Source organism: Myodes glareolus, chromosome 15, assembly GCF_982192425.1.
Source record: "Myodes glareolus chromosome 15, mMyoGla1.1, whole genome shotgun sequence".
NCBI classification, from domain to species: domain Eukaryota; kingdom Metazoa; phylum Chordata; class Mammalia; order Rodentia; family Cricetidae; genus Myodes; species Myodes glareolus.
This window is the reverse complement of record NC_142040.1, coordinates 22,782,121-22,790,355: the sequence shown is the minus strand read 5'-3', so window position 1 is coordinate 22,790,355 and position 8,235 is coordinate 22,782,121.

The following is an 8,235-nucleotide window of genomic DNA, read 5'->3' as shown; positions in this document are numbered from 1 at the left end:
TGTCAAGCTAGCCTAATACAAGGATGACTTTTAGAAATTTCCAAGAAACTTGAGAAATACTTAGGAATTCTCAGGAACACACAGAGACAGCCCAACTATGTGACTCCCTGGCCCGTGGCAGCTGTATTGTAACCATCAAGGGACAAGCCAGAGAAGATACCCAGCGTACTGAAGGTGAAAGGAGGCAGGGAAGAGACTTGGTGACTCTGGTGACCCTGTGGAAACCCTGGAATGACAAAATGGGAGCCGACAACTGTCCTCGTGAGCTTATGCAACCACAACTGATCCAAGTCCAGAGAAAAGGCGATAAAGGGCACCCACAACCCAATTGCCCTTCTTGGGTGTGACCGGAAGAGCAACATAGGCAAAGACTGGGCTGTGAGACGTGTTGCCGTGGCACACTATTCCAAGTGGGCAGACAGGCAGCGGCACTGGTGACAGTCTGGAGAGCTGGAAGCTGGATCTGAAAACTCTGTGGGCAAAATCAAGAGCCGAGCTTAGCAGAACTGGCTAAAAACAGGGGAGAAGGCCCAGATGCACGATTACTAAGTAAAAGAGCACAGGCCGCTGGAGGGAAACTGCCATTGGTTGGCATCACGGAGGCCGTGAGAAGAGGCTTTGCGGAGGAGAGGGACAGGGTCAAGTGCAGTCCAGTGCTGTGAGGCTGGCTGTGCTCTGGGCATGCTTCTTCTTGGGCATCCTGTAGGTAAGAGTTCCTAGGCTTCCCTCGCCCTTTTTAAACACATTAGTTATTTTTAAAGGCTGAAAAAAATTATATGTATGAGTGTTTTGCCTGAATATATATGAATGTATCTACATACACACACATATATGCAACAATACACATATATACACATATTATACAAATATATACACTATATATATAAATTGTGTGTGTGTGTGTGTGTGTGTGTATGTGTATACTACATGCATGCCTAGTGTCCTCAGAAGCCCAAAGTAGGTCTTGAATCCCCTGGAACTGGAGTTACAGACAATTGTGATCCGCCATGTGGGTATTGGGGACTCTGGTCTATTGCAACCAGTGTCTTAACCACTGAGCAATCTCTCCAGCCCCTTGATTTGTGTACATACATGCGTGTGTGTTTGTGTTTGGAGAAAGTAGGTGTGCCACAGCATGTATGTGGGTTATTTGTGTACATACATACACGTGTGTGTAGATAGTAGGTGTGTCACAGTAGGTGTGTGGATTATTTGTGTGCATACACACACGCATGTGTGTAGAGAGAGTAGGTGTGTCACAGCATGTGTGTGGAGGTCAGAGGTCACCTGCAGGAGTTGATTCTCTTCTTCTGCCACGTTGGTCCTCAGGACTGATTTCATTTTGACAGGCCTGGCAGCGAGTGCCTTAACCGCTGAGTCATCTCACCAGCCCTTGCATACTTGTCTGTAATGGTCTTCTTCAAGAGTGCCTTGACCCAATATTTTCAGAAGCAATAAAAACAATTCACAACAAAATCCAGCTTTGTGAAATCCTTGCAATTCTATCCTTACTTGGTTTTGCCTTCTATTTGCCTAGCCACTTTTTAAAGTGATATCTTTGGAAGTTTTTATCTAACTAGAAGTTAGAGTGGTCAAGCCTATACTCGCTAGGAAACAGAGCTGTCAGGACCAGTTCCAAGTTGCCAACTATCTGTTGATGGGAACAAGGGCAGAGTTTCTCTCTCTAGCAAGACAATAAAATGGAGGTGTATAGTGTGCACAAGTCCAGAGGCTTCTCGACCCATATTATAGGTTGAGGTCTACACTGTACCTTAAAGGCTTTGCCGGGAACTTGAACCCATGACATGAGAGTGAGGGACAGGACAGAGAAAGGGAGGGAGAAAGAGATCACACAATGTAGAGCCAGGTCTCAAAGAACCCTTCAAAGTCCTAGCCCCAGCATCATGGTACTCTCTGCAGTTAGGCACCACTTCCTAAAACCAAATACATAAGTGATGCTTATAAACGCGTGAGGGCTAAGTATCTTTCAGCTAAACCCCCTTAGAACGATGGTATAAGAAATCGTCCTAACAGCCATGTAAACTCAAAGAGAAATCCTTAAGGGATCATTATACCCAGACAGTTTGATGTGGCAGTTTGATGTAGGTCAGACATCTGATGCCCGCCCAAGGGGAGCGGAACCAACAGAAGACTCTCTTTACCACATGAACTTCACAAACGAAGGTAAGGCTTTTTGAGCCACTTTACCAACATCAGTCTATTTCTGAACCTTTGAAGAAATGAGTGGGCGTACCAGAGTGGGCTGGGGGGACACCTTTTCTGGGATCCGGGTCTTTTGAGGCTGTTAGGTATTCACGCCCAAAGGAGCAGGTGAGGTGGAACCTTGAACCTGGACCCTCAGCCAGAGCCAGTTGGGAAGGAGAAGCTTTCCTTCATGCGGAGACAAACTCCAAGATCCAAACACTCTCTGATGGAGGAGGGTTATCTGTCTATTGTGTTATTTTCATTGGTCAATAAAGAGACTGCCTTGGCCCCTTGATAGGACAGAAAATTAGGTAGGCGGAGTAAACAGAACAAAATGCTGGGAAGAGGGCTATGAGCCAGAAGCCATGGAGCCAGCCACCAGGTCAGACATGCTGAATCTTTCCCAGTAAGCCACACCTCGTGGTGATATACAGATTATTAGAAATGGGTTAATATCAAGATATGAGAGTTAGTCAGTAACTAACTCTCTAGAGATAATGGGCCAGGCAGTGCTTAAATGAATACAATTTGTGTGTTGTTATTTCCGGGGCTAAGCTAGCCATGCAGGAGCCGTGTGGGATGAAAAGCAGGCCTGCCCACAGCCCCTCACAACAACTCTCTCTCTTCCTCTGTGACTGTGTGAACTGGGTCTGTAACCTGCAAATCCAGTCTTTCAAGATCAGTACTTCTGAACCCCCCCCCCCCACTTCGGGCCTGTTTTCTGGAGCAGAGGTAGGGTTCCCTGGAGATTCACCCCACTGAATGGCAACTCAGCAGGCAGAGCTCTAGACAAGAGTGGTGTGCGTGGTACAAGAGCTGGGAGGAAAAGAAAAAGAAAAAGAGAAGGTTTCCAGAAATTAGATCTAAAACCATATTTCAGGACAGATGGGATAAGAACCAACCCGATGTAGGCTCCAAGCCCTCATTTTGCGCTGCTGAACCTTACGGTCATTGCCCATTGTCTCCATGATGGGCATGGTCTATACCTGCACTTGTGCCAGAACACAGGGGAGATAGGCTTCAGGTACGAAGCAGGATGCTTCTCAGGTTGCTGGAGACTCCCAGGTGGCCCTGACCCCCTTAGATGGTGATAACATCTGGAGAGGGGCCACAGGAGGATTTTGGACTTCTGGGTTGAATGTCACAAAAGCTTACTGCCTGGAAAGTTCCAATGACTTCCAAGGGGCTTTGGACATAATTGGAGGCATTCTAATGGAGCAGACCTTGCTCATCTGAGCTCTGACACAGTGTGGCTTTGAGACCCTCGGTTACACTTTCAGAATCAGAAACTTTGGTTTGTGGTAACAACAATGTCATCAAAACCTCATATTAACCAATTCTATTTAGATATTGAGGAAGGGTCGGATGGTGGTGGTCCATGCCTGTAATCCCAACAAGAGGAAGGAGGGGGCAGAGGCAGGGGGATCTCTGTGAGTTCGAGACCAACCTGCTGTACAGAGAGTTCCAGGACAGTCTCCAAAGCTACACAGGGAGACCTTATCTCAAAAAACAAAACAAAACAAAAAACAAGAAGAACAAAAAAGGCTCAGCAGTTAAGAGTGCTGGTTGTTCTTGCAGGGGACTGGGTTCAGTTCCCAGCAACCACATGGTGGCTCACAGCCATCCATAAGTCCACTTCCAGGTGATCCAGTACCCTTTTCTGGCCTGCCTGCACCATGCATGCACACGGTGCACTGACATATGTGCAGGCAATTCACTCAGATGCAGAAAATAAAATCGTTGTTAAGGAGGTGCTCACTTGCTGGAAACTCGCTGTTTCTCCCTTCAAGTTCTCAGTTTCCTTTCTGCCATGAAAAGCGCCGTAGGAAATAGGATACAGCACCCTCTCCTGCAGGGCTCGTGTGCAGGGTCTTTCTGAAGTCCCATGAAGATTTCACCAGCCACATCTTAGTTCCAAACAAAATTCTCTTAAGCACGTCTATTGACAGCACCATTTCTTGAAGAATATTTTTTAAAGGACTCAAAAGATTTAACAGGTTTCATTAGTTGTTTATTGTCATAGAATGAGAGGATTTTGGAGCTGTGTCGTAAGACCCTTGTTTCTGGTTTCTCAAGAGCTGTGCTGTGACTCCGAAGTTGTGGTTTCAGCAGGGGATCTGCTTTCTGCATCAGCTCGTCAAGGGCCTCAGGGATCTATCTCTTCAGAGACTTCCCGAGCAGCTGTCTGCCTCCAGATGGAGAGATCCTAGCAGAAGCGGGGTCAGGAGCAAGGTGTCTTTTCCATCCTGGTCAGCGTTAGGGAACACAATCTATGTTTGCGGGTGGAAATGATGAAGGGGCGCTGGATGGAGCTGCCTGTGGCCAGCAGAGGAATTCTCTTCGGAAATAGATACCCATGTCAGTGAAGCTGGATTCTCGGCTTCACCCAGAAAGGATTTCAGGGTGAGATGGCCTGAAGCAGATGGAATTTAGTCAAGAGATTTTAAACACGAATTGAGCAGGAGTGTTTATAGAAAAAGAGGCTCTCAGATAGCAGATAAGACACACCCAAGAGCATGGGTGTGCGTTTCTCAAGAGCGGCTCTTGGACGTGTAGTGGCAATAGCATAAACGATTTGGCAGCTCTCAAGTTGCGTCTTAGATGATTCTTAAGAAACTCCCCTCCATCCTTTACAGGTTTGCCTTGAGGGGGCTGTGGACCGTAATCAGATAAGATAAAACTGGGCGTTAAGAGGTGTGTTTTATTATAAATGGGATTTCTTGTGAGACTCCTTGAAGACTGTAGGTTTACAGCAGAGAAAGGCGATTAAACCATGTCTATCCAGGCCTTAAGGATGCCTCGTTGTTATCTTAACTTGAGGTACTTCTACAGAAAATGAATATTCTCACTGGAGGCAACTTGACCAGGCTCAAGCCGGCACCGACTCGGGACACTTGGTCTATCCAGCAGACAGGGCCTTCCAGCCTCCGGTTTTCCAAGATGCTACAATGAAGGGCCTACTTGCTCCTCATCCTGACACGCTCATCTTTGGTGATATAAACTCGTAATAACAATATTTTTTCTCCTAGACACCTGCCTTCTTACCTCCCTCAACAAACAAATACCTGCATCTTCAAGTTGACAGTGAACAGGATGCCTTTCTAGCCACAACTCTCACTGAGCATTAACCCACCAACTCTCCCCTCCCCCATGTCACCCCATGCCTGCAGGACATAGCCAGACTTGAGTCGACACCCCTTTTCCAAAGAGAGCCTAAGATGTTGGTCATAAGTATCACCTCAGCTTCCTGTCACCCCTTATACGAACAGTCTGGAATGTAAGTCCAGCCTCGGACCTCCATCTTTGGAGGCCCCTCCCTTGTACCCCTCGAACCTTGACCCCTCCCCAGAAAAGCTCAAGACCACTCCCACAGGCTACTTAAACTGCTCCCCAAAAAATTAACATGTGGTTTTTTTCCTTTTCCCCTCTGGTGGTGGCATTGGTGACTTTCCATTCCCCTCGAGGCCATCCAGGAGTGCAGGTGTCTAATTAAACCTGTGTATCTTTTAATCTGGTCTGATTTGGCTTGATTGGGATTATTGGAGCGCAGGTGTCTAATTAAACCTGTGTATCTTTTAATCTGGTCTGATTTGGCTTGATTGGGATTATTTTGCATCGGCAGAGAGCTCACATTAGAAAATATTCCTAATACTGTTAATTGTGCTGGGGCTTATTCATTTCTCCATCTCTTCATTCTAATGTGGGTTCCAGGGATGGACCCCTCAGTTCTTATGCTTGCAAAGTGAGCCCTTTACTGACTGAGCTGTCTGCCCAGGTTTGTACCAGAAATCTTGACTCCCACTTATTGAAAGGCTTGAGCCAGAGTTTGTGATGAGGGGTTTTCTTCCTTCCCTTGTCCCGTAACCTTTAAACCTACCTCAGGGGACCACACAGAGTTAGAATACCAGGAGGCGAGGGTCACGGGGCTAGCTACCGATGAAATCCTGTTCCGGCATTCTGGTCACAAGAGGGGCATGTCTTTGGTTGGTGACAACTAGCCTTGACAAGGGACATGACCTGAGGTTTAGCTCTGTGACATTGCTGTCTGCCACTCACCCAGGCCACATGGCCAGTGTAGTTGGTTGAGGTTTAGATCAAGATTTATCTACTCCCTCTGGCCTGGGAATACACTTTGACAGAAAAGTGCCTGTCTTCTATTTGCTAATCATTTGTATAAAAGTCTTCCATTATTTTAAGATAATTATTTTAAGATAATGTCTTAGACAATCTTCTAGTCACTGTTATGATGCTTAACAGACTTTGCTGTTAAGGGATTTTTAAATTTCTTTAATGTGTATATATACTTTTAAAGATTTATTTATTTATTTATTTATTTTGAAAGTAATTTTATTAAATTATAAAAGTTTCCATTTCCGCCCCTCTTCCCAACACCCTCCCACTCCCCCCACTCCCTCTCCTCCTCCCGCTTCGTCCCTTAGAGCAGTCAGGGTTTCCTGCCCTGTGGGAAGTTCAAGTTCCTCCCCCTTCCCTCCAGGTCCAGGAAGGTGAGTATCCAAACAGACTGGATCCCCAAAATCCAGTATATGCAGAGGAAACAAGTTCCAGTGTCATAGTCAATGGCTTTTCAGAAAGACTTCGGGCCAGCCACATTCAGAGAATCCGGCCAAATTCCGAGAATCTGGTTAGAGCACGTGCTCGTTCAGTCCCAGTCCAACTGGCCTTGGTAAACTCTCATTAGATCCGTCCCCTTGTATCAGTGGGTGATAGCATCCCTCGTAGTCCTTATTTCCTTTTTCATTTTCTTCGTCCTTCTGCTCCTCATTTGGACCTTGGGGGGGCTCAGTCCGGTGCTCCAATGTGGGTCTCCGTCTGTATCGCCATCCTTCGCCAGATGAAGGATCTATGGTGATAAGCAAAATATTCATCAGTATGGTTATGGGCCAAGGCCTGTTCAGGCACCCTCTCCTCTGTCCAGAGAACAATCTGGGGATCTCTCCTTGGACCTGGGATCCCATATATAATCAAGTCTCCTGTAAACCCTAAAATGACTCCCTTAGTTGAAATATATTCTTCCCTGATCCCATATTCATCCTTCCTCCCTCCCCCCATCCCGGTCCACCGAGCTTTCCCCATTCCTCTCCTACTTCCTTCTCTCTAACCCTCTCCCCTTCCAACAACCCTCCCACCCCCCCCACAAGATTTATTTATTTTTATTTTATGAGTGTTTTGCCTGCAGGTATGCATGAGCATGAGTGTACCTGATGCCCTTGGTGCCAGAACAGGGGTGTGGTCTCCTGGAACTGAGTTACAGACCGTTGTGAGTCACCATGTGGGTCCTAGGACCGAAAGTAGGTTCTCTGCAAAAGCAGTCAGCGCTTTTAATGCTGAGCCATCTCTCCAGCCCTTCTTTTCGTGTCTTAGAAGTTATTCTTTTTCATCTGTGTTGTGGAGCGTTACTTTAACTATGCAAAGATGTGTTACCTTTGTTTATGCTGCATTTGTGTCATTATGGAAATATGGGCTGCTGTTTTACTTTGTCTGCCTAAGGCACCTGATTGATCTAACAAAAAGCTGTATGGCCAATAGCCTAAGGCAGTGAAGGGATAGACAGGGCTGGGGGCAGAGAGAATAAGTAGGAAGAGGAATCTAGGCGATAGAGGAGAGAATGAGGGAGAAAATGAGGGAGATGCTCTGGGCCAGCTGGGAAGGCAACTCCCAGGCAGACAGACACAGAATAGGACAGACAGAATGAAAGAAAAGTAAAAAGTCCTGAGGCAAAACATAGATGAAGAGAAACCGGTTAAATTAAGTGATAAGAGCTAACAAGAAAAGAACCTAAGCTAAGGCCTAGCATTCAAAACTAATAATAAGTCTCCATGTCGTGATTTGGGGGCTGACAGTCTGAGACAGCCTGCTACACATCTGGTCGTACTAAAGACAGACAATAAACCAGTGGTCAGTTTCTCCTCTCTTAATAATCCTCCATACAGTCAATGTCCGTATGTTAAGTTCACCTTGGGTAAAATGATTCAATTGTGTTAGCTTCTTCCTCATGCTGACAGGGATTCC